The sequence below is a fragment of the Crocodylus porosus genome, unplaced genomic scaffold, assembly GCF_001723895.1.
Source record: "Crocodylus porosus isolate Cpor-Errol unplaced genomic scaffold, CroPor_comp1, whole genome shotgun sequence".
NCBI classification, from domain to species: domain Eukaryota; kingdom Metazoa; phylum Chordata; order Crocodylia; family Crocodylidae; genus Crocodylus; species Crocodylus porosus.
This window is the reverse complement of record NW_017728950.1, coordinates 60,159,173-60,175,943: the sequence shown is the minus strand read 5'-3', so window position 1 is coordinate 60,175,943 and position 16,771 is coordinate 60,159,173. Positions and strand designations below refer to the sequence as shown.

Below are 16,771 nucleotides of genomic sequence, written 5' to 3'. Positions count from 1 at the left end.
CTCCATGACTGCTAGCTGGCTGTCTCTGGCAGGAGGACACCTGCACCCTGCTGCTGCTCCCCCTGCAGCAGCCTGTCATGTGCTTGCAGCTGCTGTGACACATTGCCTGTGCCACATGGCAGATGTGTCTTCCCTGTAAAATGTTGCAAACTCTCACAAAGGGCTTCTGTCTCATGCCTCTGCAGAACCAACATCTGGACGCAAGGGAGAGGCCACAGCAGCCAGTGGGACTGCCAGGGTAGGTCAATGCCACCCAGCGCTTGAGCTCTAACAATGTGCCAGCTGTGCCAGTGATTTACCCAGGATCAGACTCTCCTGCTTCAGCAGCTGGCCACAGTGGGTGAGGAGTGGGAGGCCATTGGCAATGACCACTGGACCCTGAACACCCTCTTGGGCCTGGCAGTCACATGTGCCCCTCCCCCACTGCCCAGCCCCCATCCATGGCCCCAGAGGACCCTGGTTCCCACCTGCTGCCCTGCATCAGGCCCCTGCCTAGACCTAGAAGAAGGTCCTGAAGTGCCTCCTGCCCACAGGAGCTCCTGGCCTGGCCCCCTGGCTCAGAACTGCTGCCACCCACCTGGGCCCAGCTCTACCACTCACTCGGTACCATATGGCTGAGGACCTGGAGGTCCCAGGAGCAGCACCACAAGGTGCTGACTCTGCTGGGCCTGGACTTAGGCAGCTGGAGAGGGAGCCACCCACCCTGGAGAAGCACCAGCTGCCATTGCCCCAGGATGAGCCCATCGCCAGCCACAGCTCCCAGACCCATGAGGGAATGGGCCAAGGCTGGAGTGCTAGGCACCTGCCCCAGGCTCTATTCCCCTAGGTTCCCCCACCCCAAGGCCCTCTCCCTCCCCACTCTGGGACACTAAAAGACTGAGACTCTTGTATATAGTTTCCACGTTGGGAAAGGTGATGGAGGGGTTCTGTTTTGTGGGGAAGGAGGGAGGAGGGACTGTGGTTGAGTGGGGAGGGAGAAGGGGGCTCTGAGTGCTGGGAAAGGAGAGGGAACATATGTTGTGAGGTGAATAAAGCTTTTTTGTTTCTACTTGTGCCTGGTATCAGAGTGGTGCTGGAGGTGTGCAGGGGGTAAGGGGTCTGTGGGCAGCAGGGTAAGCAGGTGACAGTGGAGAGGGCTGGGTGCATGCCATGGTCCTGGTGCTCTAGTAGAGCTGGAACGGGTGAGACAGGTTGGTGAAGGTGACCCAGATTATGCAAAAGGAATCAACGCGCTGCTCATCATCCCAGTCCTACTGCACAAGGTGCTGCCACCAGTGCTGGCTGGCACAGCAGGCTCAGAGGAAGCAGGGCTGGAGGGACAGGAGGGCAATGGCAGACCCATCAGTGGCCTCCTGAAGCCCCTTGTCAGCATGGCTAGTGGCAGCTGCATGGTAGATGGGGCCCTAGGAGGGCAGGCTGTGGGCAGGTAGGCAGTCACTGCATGTTGGCAAGCCAGGTGGAGTAAGATGGCTGTGGGCCAGGTGATGATGACTGCAGTGGGCCAGCAGAGCAACCGAGGTGGCCAGCAGGATCAGGGGACCCAGTTCCTTGCTGCCAGGCCCAGAGGCTGAGGCAGCCATAGCGCAGGGACACAGACAGGACAGAGCTGCCACGTACTGCCTCTGTGTGTGCCATGCTACTCATCTGAGCACTGGAACTTGCTGCCCAGAGATCACAATGAGGGGCTGTGTTTTAAAGATGGCTTCCAGGTGCTGGAAGCCAGGTTTTGGCTTCAGACATGGCTGCCAAGTGTTGGCAGCTAGGACCAGAAGCTAGAACTCCCCCCAGTGGCCACAGGGGCACATAGCAGGGCTGGAGGAACCTGGTCCCTGGACGTGTAGACCAGGTCCCTGCACATGTAGACACCTGCCCAAAATCACTTACTACACATTAAGCTAATGCACAGTAAATCTAGTTGCAACTAATTGCAAATGTAGATGTGCCCAGTGGGTATGTCTACAGGTGCATTAGATCCGGAAGCAGTTTACTTGTGAGTAAACTACTCATGACTAAACACTCCTGGGCAGACGTCTACATGCCTAGGCTCCCCCTAGGTGCTAGTGCAAGGGCTGGCAGGGAGCACCAAGCCAGGAGACTGCCATCTTGTGTTCAGGGTTGGGACATTACTCCCTGCCCTCAGGGTCTGCCTGCTACTGGGGAGGGTCAATGTCCCCCTGCCCCGGCAGCAGGGAGCTCCCAGTCCTGGCTCTCTGCCCTTTAGTTGGGGCAGGGGACTTGGAAGGAGCTGCCAGAGAGGGACAGATCCCAGCCCCCTGCCCTGATCTGCTGGTGGAGCAGCTACCAGTGATCCCCCAGCTGGGTAGGGATTCCCTGCCCATCTGGGGGCTCACTACTAGCTGTCCCACCAGTGGATTGGGGCAGGGGGCTGGGACTTGCCCCACCCCTTCAGCTCTTTCCAAACCACAAGCCCCAATTCCCTCATGGGGCTGGGCAGTGGCAACATGTAGGGGGTGCACAGGGGTGCACGTGCCCCCTGAGGGTGCCAGTACAACCCTGACCAGCTGCACTCACTGCTTAGGCGATGAGCAGGGGGGGCAGGCAGGAGTGCTGGTGCCCTGCCCCCTGCAAGCGCCAGCCGATAACTGCATCTGCTCCCAGAAGCAGCCACAGCCACTCCTGGAAGCAGCTGCAGCAACTGGCCACAGCGATCAACCATCACGGGATCGGCCACAGGGGTTCCCCCAGGCAGCGAGATCGTCCACAGGGGGTGGCGGGGAGGGGGATACAATGTGCCCCCCCCCACTAAAGGTGGCACCAATCACCTATGGGGCTGGGACCTGCCCTTGATTGGGACAGTTCCCAGCTCCCAGTCCACAATTGCAGGGCAGGGGTTGGACAGCCTGTTCCACAGTCAGCTCTGGACTTACAGAGCTGGGCAAGAAATAGGCCCCCCAGCCCCCTGGGGCATGGAGCTCCCACGGCCATGGAGCCAGCACTGGGAAATAAGGATCTCCAAGCACCGGCCCCATGACAACAGAGCTGGCACTGGTAGATAAGGTTCTCCCAGCCCCCTCTCCCTGATCGTGATGGTGAACTGGGGGGCTGGGAGATGAGGATTTATGAGCCCCCACTTCCCGGCTGCAATCTCAGAGCATGGGGCTTGGAGCTCCCTGCTGCCAGGGCAGGAGGACCTAGTCCCTGCCCAGGCGCCAGTGGTGGAGGTCAGCCCAGCAGCAGGCTGCTCCTTGCCCCCAGGAGCCATCTCTCACCTCCTGGTGGCTGGCTGACCAAGAGCAGATTTGTTCCCAGTCATGTGTCTACATGAAAGCTACTGCGCAGTAACTATTCGCAAGTAAATTTGCTACTTGCAGTTGGAGGTAGCAAATTTACTCCAGATTAGCGAGGTTTACTACACAGTAAGTACATGCACGTGCAGATGCACATGCTTATTGCATGGTAAACTATACTACTTCACAATAAAGTGTCGTGTGGATGCACCCAGCGTAAATGAAAACCTAGGGAACAACTGAGTAGCACCCCATAGATTGGGATGCCAAGCACTTGACACATACTGCTTTGGCACAAAAAATGGACTTGTTCTAGTCTGAAAGTGATTCCTGACACTTGAAATGATTGCCCTTTCACTGACTCAGCCCCTTTGCCCTCTGAATTCTTCCTCTAAGTCTCCTACTTAAAAGTTTAGCAGGGGAAGGGTATGTCAGTGCACACGTGCAAATTATATAAAAATTATATTTGGGAGAGGAAAGACATTCTAGTTGCATATGGCTTAATGAAAGGAAAAACTAGAAGGTATCTAGTTTTGGGGCTTTTGTTCTGCAAATCCCTGGATTTTGTAATTTGAGAATAGTGCAAGATCCTTGGAAAGCAAGCCAAGAAAATTAATGCCAGTTCTACTGTTCATTTCTTGGGCTCTCAGAGCCACATATATCAAGATTATTTTTTGGGTGTCACTGCCCCAGCCCCTCCCTCCCCCATGGCTGCCCCACTTGCTCCAGCTCCAGCCCTTTAAGGAACCTTCCCCCACAACCCCCGCCCAGACTTACAGGTTCCTGCCCAGCAGGGCAGGGTGTGATTCCCACTGCCCTATGCTGTGGGGGGGGGCTCTGTATGAGCCCCCCAAAGTCCCGAGGCCACTGCAGGACCCAGTGAGTGTGAGGGTTTTTAGGTTTTATTCTCTTAAAGGGCCAGAGTTCAGGCAAAAAGGGCAGCCATGGGGTCGCTGGGGGAGCGAGGGGGGCACCAGGGGGTTCATGGAAGAGCCCCTCATGCAGTGGGGGGCAATGGGATTCACACCCCCCACCCAGCCATACCCAGTGAGTAGGGGCTTTTTTTTAAAGCACTGGGAGCTGGTGCCAGGTGGGGCAGCCATGGGAGGAGGGCTGGGGGAGCAGGCAGGGGATGATAATAATCTCCAATAATCTGGTAGTTGACCTTGCCTGTGAAGACTGAGGTGAAAAAGGCATTGGATACTCCAGCCTTTTCTGCAACATCTGTTACTAAGTTGCATCACCCATTCAGTAAGGGATGCACACTTTCCCTAATCTTTCTTTTGTTGCTGACATACTTGTAGAAACCCTTTTTGTTACCCTCCATGTTCCTTGCTAGCTGCAACTCTTTGGCCTTCCTGATTTCATCCCTGCATACCCAAGCATACTTATACTCCTCCCTAGTTATTTGTCCAAGTTTACACTTCTTATAAGCTTCCTTGTTGTGTTTTAGCTCAATGAAGAGATCCCTGCTCAGTCAAACTGATCTTCTACCATACTTGCTATTCCTCTTGCACATTGGTATGGTTCATTCCTGTACCCTCAGTAAGGTTTCTTTAAAATACAACCAGATCTCCAGTATTTTCCCCCCCGCCTCAGACTGGACTCCTAAGGGATCCTGCCTATCAGTTCCCTGACTGAGTCAAAGTCTGCTTTCCTGAAGTCCAGGGTCCTTACTCTGTTGCTCTCCTTCCTTTCTTTCAGCAGGATCCTGAGCTCAATCATTTCATGGTCACTGCTGCCCAATCATCTCATGGTTGCTGCATCTCACCTTACTACTACAAAGAATGCAAGAAGAACAAAAAAGATGACTGAAACCCTTAGTGGTAAAATTATCTTAGTGCATGCAAGTAAGGCGATCACTTCAGTTGGATATATCCCTAATAACTTTAGTTAGATGGCCTCAGTCAAACTGAGGTGCATCTTTGATTTTGACAGGTTTCAAATGTTAACTAATAATTTCCATAAAATCTCCTTAAGCAACAACTTTTTAAATTTCAACATATGGAGAGACTTCTGAAGCTGGAATTGCTAATCAAAGTCAAAATGCAAGGCCTTCTGAACACATACTGCCTACAAGCTAGAGAGACTAGGGTCAGGCTATGGTAGGACTTTAGGTCCCTGGACACATGACATTTTGCCTAGTGGAATTGGTCTTTCCATTGATGTAAGAAAGGAGAAAGTACATGCCATACAGATCTACTCAGCTGTAACTCACTCAGATCTGGTGCAGAATTACCCCAGGAAAAATTAAGGGTAAAAAAATCACACCAATGTAAAGTAAGCCAAATTAGGTATTGAGGGGTAGCCGTTTGCTTAAAGCAAACTGGCTAGTTCCTGCTCCTTTGTCATCTAGTAGCAAGGCCCTGTAATAATGCCAACTGAGAGTTGGGAAAGCTGAATATCTGTATTCCCTGTATTGTAATATAATATACATTAGTGTACAAAACCAATTTACCTTGGTGTAAGCCTCTTGCATATACAAGATCCTAAGTTCAAGGCAGCCTTTTGATGCACCTGCCTGTTACTACAGATAAGGCAACAATCAAAGTCAAATCAGGAATTAGGACCTGATGGAAATTAGGACCTTAGGTCAGCTCTTACACATATTCACAATGAGCAGCAAAAATATATCCCCTGCAATCTCTTGCTCCAGCTATCATTGTGGAATTACATTGTCTTGAGAGAGCTCTCATAAGAAATTACAGTATGACCATAATTTTTGTCTTAATTTGCTTCATTATAAGCAAAATAAGTCCTTTGGTACTGAACTAGAGTTAGAAACAGTTAAAGCCTCATTTACATCCCATAATTAATTGTTTATCTGAAACTATGTTAGGAGTAATTTACGAAGATGTAGTGTTTCTCTTGTATAAGTACAGAGCAATCACAGAATATTTAAAAGGTTTATGCATCGCTCACATATTTTAGCACCAACCAAAACGATGAGTCTGTTTGGAGGGAGGGAGATGAAAATATTTAATATATTTTAGTAAGCTGCAAGATCTGCTCCAGACATACTGAAATGAAATAAATACTGTGCCCAGGAATCTCCAGGAAATTTTAAGGTGAATACTGCATGTTGCTTCTAAATTTCTCCAATGTATTGCATATATAAACATGAGGTAGGTATGTTTGTGTTGTTAAGAATATTCTTTTTTAAAAAAGTAATAAATGTCAACTTTGCAAAAAATCTCCCAACTAAACAAAAACACTTTTTGATCTATATTAACACAGATCTGCAGAACAAAATACTGTGCCCTCTCTCACATTTGCAAATGTGAGCCCAACCTAAATTACAGTAAAATGGATGGAACAGCAACATTCCCATATTAGAGTACTTGCATAAAAATTTTTATTACAGATATGTACAGTTACAAAATCTAATTTTACATAAGGACCAGCCAGTCTGGTAATAACTATTCAGAATTGGTTTTTAGTATCACTCGTTATTTGGTGTTGAGAATCTTGTTTCTGTTTCTCAGTCGCCATACAATACATTCAACTAGGCATACCTAAAATGGATGAAAGAATACAGTAGTTAGAATAAAACATTCAGCCTTTTGATGGCTTACCACGCTAACCGAATTAAATTAAATAATACTCATGTAACTTTCCTTTGATTAGAAGCAAAAAAAATTAATTGACAGCTCTTTAGAATTTGTTTAAATAAAAAAGAGATAGTGGAAGTCAGCTTTGTCTCACCGATGTTTACATAAGCATTAAAAAAGTAGAATCCTAATATATTAAATATAATATACTAAAACATAACCTGTTTTTAGAGTTTTTACTGGATGAGTTTTTGCTTCTTGTTTTGCAAATCAAAATGGAAACATTTTTACAGAGGCCAAAACTCTCAGAAATATCTCCTCTTGCACGTCTAGTGACTCAACCCCAAGTCTTTGGTCCTTTTGGGTCACTTCACATTAACTAACATAGAGTAGCCTTCAGGGGAGCAGAAATAGCCCATAAAGAATTCCTAGTATGAAGGGGGGCCTCTGCCCTATCCCCTGCCATGAGGGGAAGGGCATACATGACATGACAGAAACATTCTGATACGAGTTACAAAAGAGATAAGGAAGGGAGGGTGGATGGTGAGGCAGAACAGAGTTCATCATGCTTGATTGGGGTAAAGTTTCCTGATGGATAATAAAAGTGCCAACCATACTGAAGGTACTGTGAGAATCTTGTGTCAGTGGCTGAAGTTAGGACTGTCCCAGCCCATATAGTCTTAGCTGCCATAATTTGAAAATCAAGTCCCTCACCTTTTCATTTCTAAGTCCCTGGTTAAGGTTGAAACACCACATTCTGTACCATTAAAATTAAAAAAAAGCATTTTTCAGATCCAGGAAATATTAGGAAAAGTGAGCCAATGTTTTTGGGGGGTTGGGTTTGTTTGTTTTTTTAACTCCATCCCAACATCAGGCTGCAACCTTGGTAATTAAAAAAAAATCAATAACCAACATAAGCAACTACAATTTTACAGTGAAAACCTTCTGTGCTCATGTACTGGAAAAATAAGTGTGCTACAGAAGATTTCAATATCAAATATACTAAGTATTAATGTAAAGAGTAGGAGAAACAGCTTTTCTAAAATAATGTAAAAAATGCTCAAAGTAAGCATTTACTATCACTTTTATCCATTAGTCCTGCAGACTTAGCATGGCTAAGGGAAAGTGATGTGGATTCTATTGCTTCTTGTGGATGGAATAAAACCGTTTACTAAATTTTACCTACAAGGTCAATTCAGCTGAAGTCAACCAGGACACATAAACATCAATCATGGCAGTATTTGGCCTTGCTTGTGTTATTTATTAAAGCTGTGCGAAGCTTTGGGTACTGATTCTATTTGGAGGAAATTTGGCCTGATTCGGCAGCCAAATCTCCGAATCCAAATCGAATCAGGAGACCAATTAAAAGGTCCTGATTGATTCGAGGCTCTCCAAATCAATGTAGAAAAGATTCGGAGAGCTTCAGAGATTCAGGCAGTCCCCACTGGCTACAGCAGGGAGCTGAACCTGGACTCCATGCTGGTAAGTAAGGGGCAAGGGAGGGGACCATGGGGGGATCCCCACCAGGCCCCATCCCATGCCTGCTCCTCCAGCCCCACCCCCCATGGCTGCCCCACTCACCTCAGCTCCTGGCCTTTTAAAAAAAAGCTCTTGGAATCAATTCAATTCGATTTGAATCAGCACTCAAAGCTCATGGCAGAGTCCCCCATGCAACATGGGACACTGGGGGGCAGCGGGGATCGCTCCCCCAACCCAGCAGCAGCCAGTGAGTGTGGGCTTTTTTTTTCCCCAAAGACCCAGGAGCTGGGGCTGGGTGGGAGATGGACTGAATGTGTGATTCAGAGATTCGGCTGATTCAGCAGCAGCCAAATCTTCAAATTGGATTTGGCCAAATCGATTCAGGACAGTGATTCAAATCACCGAATCAAATCACTGTCTCCCGAATTGGCCAAATCCAAAGCAAATACTAGCCACTTTGCACACGCCTATAATATTTATGCACGTATTTGTTGTATTTAATTTTTTTAAAAAAGAAAGAAATGCTCCTGAGCTTCAGATATTATAGTAAGTTTGCAGGCTAGCATTAGGTTTTGGTTGGTTTTTTTTGAATTTATGAACTTAAGGCATTTGACATGGACACTAACTGAGAAATAAAGCATGGAATCACACCCTGACATTTTTACAGTTATTTTTTAGATTAAAACTCTATCCAAAATAATGCGAATCACTTCCATATTTGACTGCAACTTGAGCATATTTTAAGTGATGCCTGTTAACTGGGTGGTGACAGACTTGGAAAACAAATGTTAGTGCTTTTGTAAAGAACATCGCCATCTTAATTTTAACAACTTTAACACAACCTTCATTTGCTCTTCAGAAGCAAAATCCAATTGCTCCAAAATCTGTTCACATTAGTGTTGGGTGGTGCTGGAGAGAAATTATCAGAGGCTAAGGCCAAACTACACTTCCATTCTCACAGAACAATTTTACGTTTTACAGATGAACCAATCAAAAAATGCAACCAACAGGGGCCCAGAGTACGTCAAACAGCAAGTCAGAAGAAGCTCAATGTTTACATCAGCTGGTTTTATTTTAAAAAAAAAATCACTGCAGGTTTTACCCAACTGATCTTGATTTAACCTTATTAAATTTTACACAAAGGAATCGATATTTGAAGAAGACAGCCTCTGTTGTGCTAGATGTGTAAAGGAGAAGGGGAAATGCCTAACATTTCACCATATGTCAGTGTCTGCTTTGAGAGATTTACAGAAGATTCCTCATGTAGGTCTCTGTCCAACATGTGGGAAACAAATAATATGAGCCTACACCATTTCCCATGTGCATGCTTGAAAAAATCTGGAAAAAAAACCCCAGTTCTAACATTTTCATTAGCACATCTGTTCTTTATGCCAACACAACTCCCTGAACACATCTGAAGTCAGGAACTAACACAGCTAACAACCTCGCTCTGCTCAAGGATGCCACCACACTCAGCCAAATGAAATGGACTGCAATCAATCTACACAAGAAATATGCCCAGGTATGCTCAGATAATCTTTTTTCCAAGTGCTTTCTGTATATCTTAGTTAGTTTATACGATGCATATCTACCCTGCCTTCTGCTTCATTCGTGATCCTGACAGGCCACATCCCCCCGGACCCATATGTGACCACTATCCTCCGATAATAGGTTTTCTCTATCTCCACAGCATATGAACTGGATTGAGCAGTATATATGGGATGAATCTGGGGGAGGGGTGAAGTGGTACCCCAATTTGATTCCTGCTTTACTCAAACTTTTAAATCAACTGCCTACTAGGGGTAGTGGAATTTCTAGTCACACAGCATTGAGGGCTCCAGTGTTCATGGCTCAGTATCATCTACCCGATTCATCTGCTGTCTCTTCATTTCATAGGTGTTAATGACCCTCTCTTTTTTAATTGTCTTGATGCTCCACAATTCAAACTATCCTTTCTTATGTGATGTTGTTGTCCATTAGCCATACCTAGTAATGCCTCTCTTTTATTTCACAGCCCTGAAGACTGTTTTTAGCTCTAGCTAAAAACCTTAACTCAGGTGTAGTAATACTAACTCGGGTGTAGAAATTACTGACAATGCCTCCAATACTTCACTATCAAGACACTCAGGAAGACTAGATTTTGTTTGACATCATGGGTGCTGAGTATGTGGGGGTCCCTGAGGGCCCTGTTCCCCCTTGGGAAGACGTCAGATTGACTACCTGTCACTTACTGGAGACTGGCAAACCCAGGTTGCTGTGGACCCTTGTAAGGGGCTGCAGGGAGCACAACACAGGGGGCACCACCTGTATGTGTGCACATGCGCATGGCCAGGGATACAGATCCCCCAGTGGCCTGCAAATCAGTCTGTGGGGGTACAGATTGAGGCCCTCACGGTGAGGGAGAGAGTGGGTCTGGGGTGCTGCCCAGCCAGGGCAGTGAATGGAGCCCAGGGCCAGGGCAGGAGTGAGACCCTGCTGCCCTCCCCCAGAAGCCCCGTGCCACTATGGCGAGGCCCCCCCTGCTTGCCTGCCAGCAGCAAGGGTGGGGGTAGCAGCAGAGAGTTGTATCTCCCACTGCTGTCAGGTGGGCAGGGGACACCTCAACATGGTGATGCAGGGCTCCTGAGGGGAGGGCAGCAGGGCAGGGAGCCCTGAGCCTGAAGTGGGCAGCCTGCATCTGCCCCCACTCTTCCCCATGGGCTCTGCTCTGGCCATGCTACAGGGGGAATGGGGATGGCACCATCTTAGGCCCCCCTAGCAAAAATAAAAGTTAGCGCTTTTGCTTGACATATTTGAGTAAGAGATGTACATTTAACTATGACAACTACAGGACTAATGAAACACTATCTTTTGACTGTTTTGACTAATTTAACCTAGTTTATATAGCAAATTAGTGAACATTAGTGTTCTTTGTTTTTGCTTTAAACTGAATAATGTAATGCCAGGCTGCCAGCATATTAGTAAAGCTCACAGTTTCTCTTTAACTTGAGAAAAAAAATGTATGTTTATATATGATAATGTACCAAACCTCCTGCTTCTACCTTTTCAAATCCCTAGATCTACCCATGAGAGCAGAGTTATTCTCAGAGCATAGCCTTACAAATCAATGCTCTTGGCCAGCTAGTAGGCTTTTTCACCTATGTAGCAGCATCATCCCCTTCCTACATAGTCACTTCTCTTCATTCCACAACCCCTTGTCAAAGAGACAATTGTCCTAAGCAGTGGTATTGCAGAAGAGATGAAGGCCTGTGGCAATACCCCATGACTGCTGTTGACACTGCTGTGGACCCACAGGGTTGTAAGGAACATTCACAGGCTGTTATTTACTCAGATCTCTACCGTCAGCAAGAACTGCTAGCCCTGCTCCTGACTTATCTAATTTGCAGCTGCCAACCTTTTCTTGATGGGTACTCTGTAGTGGTATAACAGCTCAGTAAGGCCCATTGAATGGATTAGGAAGGGTGCCAGTGATTCTTTTTTCACTTCTTTTTTTTTTTTGAGGAAGCGCTGCTTCTTTCCACCAGATTCCAGTATCCAATGTGTGCTTTGTATCATTGTACATCTCATTCTAATTACAGATGTCCCAAGAGTCACCACCTCTTTCCTATGCTAAATTTTATTTATTAATCGTAACGGTATCAAAATTATTACTTACCTAAAAAACGGATTCTTTAAATCAAGGATATTACCAGATTTAAAGCCTGTCTGGTCCACCACAGCTACAATCTGAATGTCATAGCTCTGTCTATAGGGAAAAAGAACAAACAGTAATGTAACTGATCTACAGTTATGTTTGTAACATTAAGCAGAGTAACAGCATTATCAGAATATCTGGTGTCGAAGTTGCAAGCATATGGTACATGCAATGAACACAAGGGGGTCAATACTTCTGATTTCAGAAGCAGAAATTAAGTTTTTGCTAATTAGTTAATTATTCATAGACAGCAGGTGAAATTTACAGAAGTGCCCAAGTGACTTGGGAGTCTGCTACACAAAATGTAAATGAAGTCGAATAACCTTGCAACTGTAGCCTTTGGGGGTGCCATTTGGTAGCAAATTCTGTTGATTAGAAATTCCATAAATACAGCAGACTCACATACTTTGCAGCATTAAGTTCTTTGCCACTGCCCTCCTCCCCCTGCCCAAAGAAGATGAGGGCTTTGAAAGTATCAAGGGGCATATAGAGCCACAGCATATAGATGTGCAGGACTGCTGAGGTGTTCCAGCTGTTTGCTGTGGCTTTTATTTCAGATGTCACTGTTTTTCTCATCAGCTCCACTGGACTACTGATGAACTCCATCTAAGTGGAGAAGTGATACCCTTTGAAGTAAAAGCCACAGCAAACAGCTGAGCAGCATGTCCTAAATTTGGCAACCCACTGCCAATTAAGCAGATTGCAAAACACCTAGATATGAACAATTCAGGTTCTCCTGTATTATAAGAATTAACATATGGAAGGAAGTGCATTTCTTGGTGAACATTCAAAGTATGTTGGGTTATGGTACAAGGCAGTAATACCCTAGGAATGCATTACCTGAGCAATTTGTTGCTAAGAAATGGAATTCATACCCTGAAAGTCTTGAAATGAATGCATCCCTATTGCTCCTGATGGCTCGTTCAGAAGTTCAGTTTGGCTACACCTACACCGTGAATTCAGAGCCCTCAAGAATGCCCTGTTTATGCAGGCTGCCTCCAAAACCTGAAATAGTCTAGCTAGGTCTGTACAGAGCTGTTGGTGAGCCAACTAGTATTGCCACTCAGTAGTACTAAATGAGTCCACCCCAAAGCACTGCTGAAATGTAGCTATACTACTCCTTGTTCAGAAGACAAAAGAGGTATTGCTGTTTTGTCCTGACATTTCATAATGAAACTTTACTACATGCCTCTGTTCAGCATTACCATAGCTTGTCATTAATACTTGAGGAAATAATCTTGTATTCTGTGTTTACTATATTTATTCTTAGGTTCGCATGCATACAACAGAACCATCAACAACATTATAGTTCTCATTCTTCCTTTTCTGTTCCCTTGTTGTTTCCTGCATCATGTCTACATGTAGATCTTAAACTCCTCAGAGCAGGAATTGTATGCATTTTATTTGTTAGTAATGCCCGGTACACTGTTTTGTTTTGGGTTTTTGTTTGTCTTAACCACACCCAGGTTCTAAGTAATGTTAATATTGAGTCCTAAAGTCAAGAACCTCATACTGTCCAAACTTACATAGCCTTAAAATATTCTGTGGTGGCACAGTAGGGGGCACTAATATGCTGAGCCACCCACCTCGTTGTGCCAGGCCCAAAGCCATGCTTTGGGAGTCTCTGTTAGGGCTCTGTGCAGCCTGGGGTACACAGACCCTGAAAGCCTTGGGGGTTGTTTTGCACACTGGTAATATTTCTGGGTGCTTCTTTAGCCTGAAGCCTCCCAGGGTAACCTCAGGTACAACTGATGGAAACAACAAATAGCCAAGCTCTGTGGGAATCAGAAAGGCCCCTTCTCAACCCCTTATACAGTGAAACAGCCAGTCATGCTGTAACCCAATACCTTTATTGATCAGGTGGGGGGAGGGGAAGTCGGTGGGTGTAAGGCAAAGGAGCTAGAAAAACACTTTGAGCAAACCACAATAAGTTGAGCCTTCACAAACAGTGGGTTTGGGGACCCTTTTAAGATGTAACTATATTACTTCATTCTAATCTACCAGCTAGTTTCTTTGTTTTTATTTACAGAACATCTTCAAGCAGCAGCCTGAGGTCAATAGTTTCAAAAAAATGCCGCCAGATGAAGATAGCGAGCTCCCCACTCCCCCCAGGAATCTGTCTAGCCCAGCCACCTGGATGACTAGGTTGATCCAAATAGCAAGCGAGTGAAAGACAGAGGGGTGTAGCTGGGCTGACCCCAAACAGGGACAGGGGAATTTTTTCACAAATTCTACATAACTAATTCAGTTTTTTTTAACTTATTTGTCTGTAGCTTAAACCCTGTTTTGCAAAGGTGAGTCAACACTTTTTAAAAAATTTCCTGTGGCTGAAGATTCTGCTCCATAACTGCAGAAATTATTTATTTATTATCATTGTTGATTCTGGAAACAATCACTCTTTAGATCTTTTTTCATTTATTTTACAGCTATATGCAAGACACAGATTGCCAACAGAAACTGCTCTTTTGAGCAGAGGACATCACAGGACTAATTCTTGTGGAAGAGCGAGAGGAACCAACATTTAAACTAACCTGCCTGCTAGAAGCAACCCATGATGTAAGAACATCAAGTACAAGGCTCAATGCGGTTCTAACAAAAATATAAACACAGGATAGGTTGTTGTGGCACAAGTTACCCACAACCCCTGCACTGTGAGTGGCAGATGAGCCATCTAGCACAGCCTCAAAAGCCAGGAGCATTAACCAAAGAGGAAGCATGGCCAAGGCAAGTATGGCTGTCCTGTTTCAACTTATCTTTTGAGCAGCTTCTATCAGCTGAGCTGTTTACTGGGCTCATAACTGCACTTTAAAACTACTCTCTGTCATGGAATCTGTGCAAGAAGGCAGCAGAAAAACTTGTTGGGTTATCTATCCTCCTTCTGCATAACAACTTTTACTTGAACAGAGGCTGCAATTGAGGATCCAACAACCAGGGATTACTTGCACAAATTAATAGTAAAGACCAACTGGGATATAGATTAACTAACTATAGCATGGTAGCAGCAATGGCAGAAAAAAAACCAGCTCCCATTCTCAGGTGAGTACATCACAAATGAAAGTTGTATTACAAAATAAAGGAGTCTTTTTGGGTCCTTAATTGCTCCTAGTGCCCAGAGAGCACAGGTAGCGGTCCATTCCCAATTCCATCTTTTCTTGGAAAGATGCCTTGAACGTTCCTTTTACATGGAAACCTCCCCAGAATGATACGTGTCTTTGGAACCTTCAGGCATACTGCAGTGCATAATGCAGCACTACCTTTCAAGACCACTTTGAAACTCTATCCAACTCTAAATGTGTCTGCCTGCTTTCATACGTGGGGCAGATTACCCTGATATTCCACTTCAACCACAGGCTTCCAAAAATAAAACCACATCAAAATGTACCGGATACACATGGGAAAAAGTGTTTATCAGAACATGTTTTGCAATTAAAAATTAACATTTATTAAACAAGGATGTATCAACTGTAGTTAGTGAACTGAAATGATTATTTCTTGTCACTGTGAGCTGGATTTGAAAAGTATATAGGTATCTAAAGAGACTGATAGGTGCTTGGTGTGATTTTTGAAACTATAACTCCTATTGAAAACTAGGGAATTTAAATACTTTTGAAAAATCCCACTGGATACTCATCTCCTTTTCAAGTAAATACCTCTGAAAATCTGGTTCAATGCTCTTCAAGTTTTTAGAATTGGCAGGCGTCTCACCTGGCTTTTATTAATAGACTAGAAAAGGAAAACAACCTTTCATACATTTTCAGCTCCCAACTGTTTTCTCAATGTTGAACTGATGTAGTTTAAAGAAAGGAAATATTCTGTCTGTACCTACCAACTAAACCTGAAACCAACAGTGATTAAGACAAAATTACTCTCTGCACTACAAAAACTGAATAGGCTTATAGTTGGGAAAATGCAAATACTAATATTTATTCCATTGCAACAACTCTAAGTAACACACTTGATATAGCACCTTGTGACTATGGGTGCTGACAGAAGTGCAGCTCCCTGCTGTAACTCATGGCATGTGGCAAAGTGGGGGGCTCCCCACCTAGCCACAGTGCTAGGTTCCTCACCTGCCTTTGGGCACACCTCCCACCTGACTCACCTGCCATGCCTTGTTCTTATTAATTAAGAATCTTAATTAGGTGGGAGGCTGCCCATTCTTGCTCCAATGCCAGGGGATGCTATCTGTGGCTCCGTACCTCTCCTACACCACAGCCCATGCCTTGCAGATGGCATCCAGGTGTTAAGTGCTCCCGGGCTACAGCCGGACCAAGCTTAGTCTGTGCCATCAGGCCTCAGTCACACATACATTCATACCACCCTCCTCTCACTAGGGCCTCTCACACTCCACCCTCTCTCACAGCGTCTCTTTCATACATCAACGACTCATCCTGCCTTGCTCCCTCTTGGAGTGGGCCCCTTAGGCCATAGGCTTAGATAATCCATGCCTTGGGTGGCAGATGTACCATCTTTTGGGCCTCTCCCATGATCTTCACCAGGGTAGTGGCCAGCCAATTACCTGACTGGGTCTAAGCTTGCTCTAGCCTCTTCCGGGGGCAACTCTATACATAAATATACTGGGCACTCAGCCCTCTGGTTTTCCTTCCCCCCACTGGGGCTCTTCATCTCCATCCCTTTCTGGGGCCACCCCTCACCAGGGTGTTCTTATGCCCCTCAGTTGGGGCTACTCATTGCTGCCCCCTCACTTGGGGCCACAGGGCTTCCCTTCCTGGTGGGCTCAGGTGGCCGCAGCTGTGCCTGGCTCCCACTCTCCCTTCTCTGGGTCTCTCAGGGTCTTG

General features: G+C 45.7%; 1 long non-coding RNA gene across 1 annotated transcript; it reads right to left on the bottom strand.

Moving 5' to 3' along the window:
- Window positions 1–6,413: 6,413 nt before the first annotated feature.
- Window positions 6,414–13,080, bottom strand: LOC109323680. Its single transcript, XR_002104715.1, has 2 exons — window positions 11,934–13,080; window positions 6,414–6,763 (listed from the first exon to the last, which is right to left on the bottom strand). It is a non-coding gene; the product is annotated as an uncharacterized LOC109323680 (long non-coding RNA).
- Window positions 13,081–16,771: the final 3,691 nt, after the last annotated feature.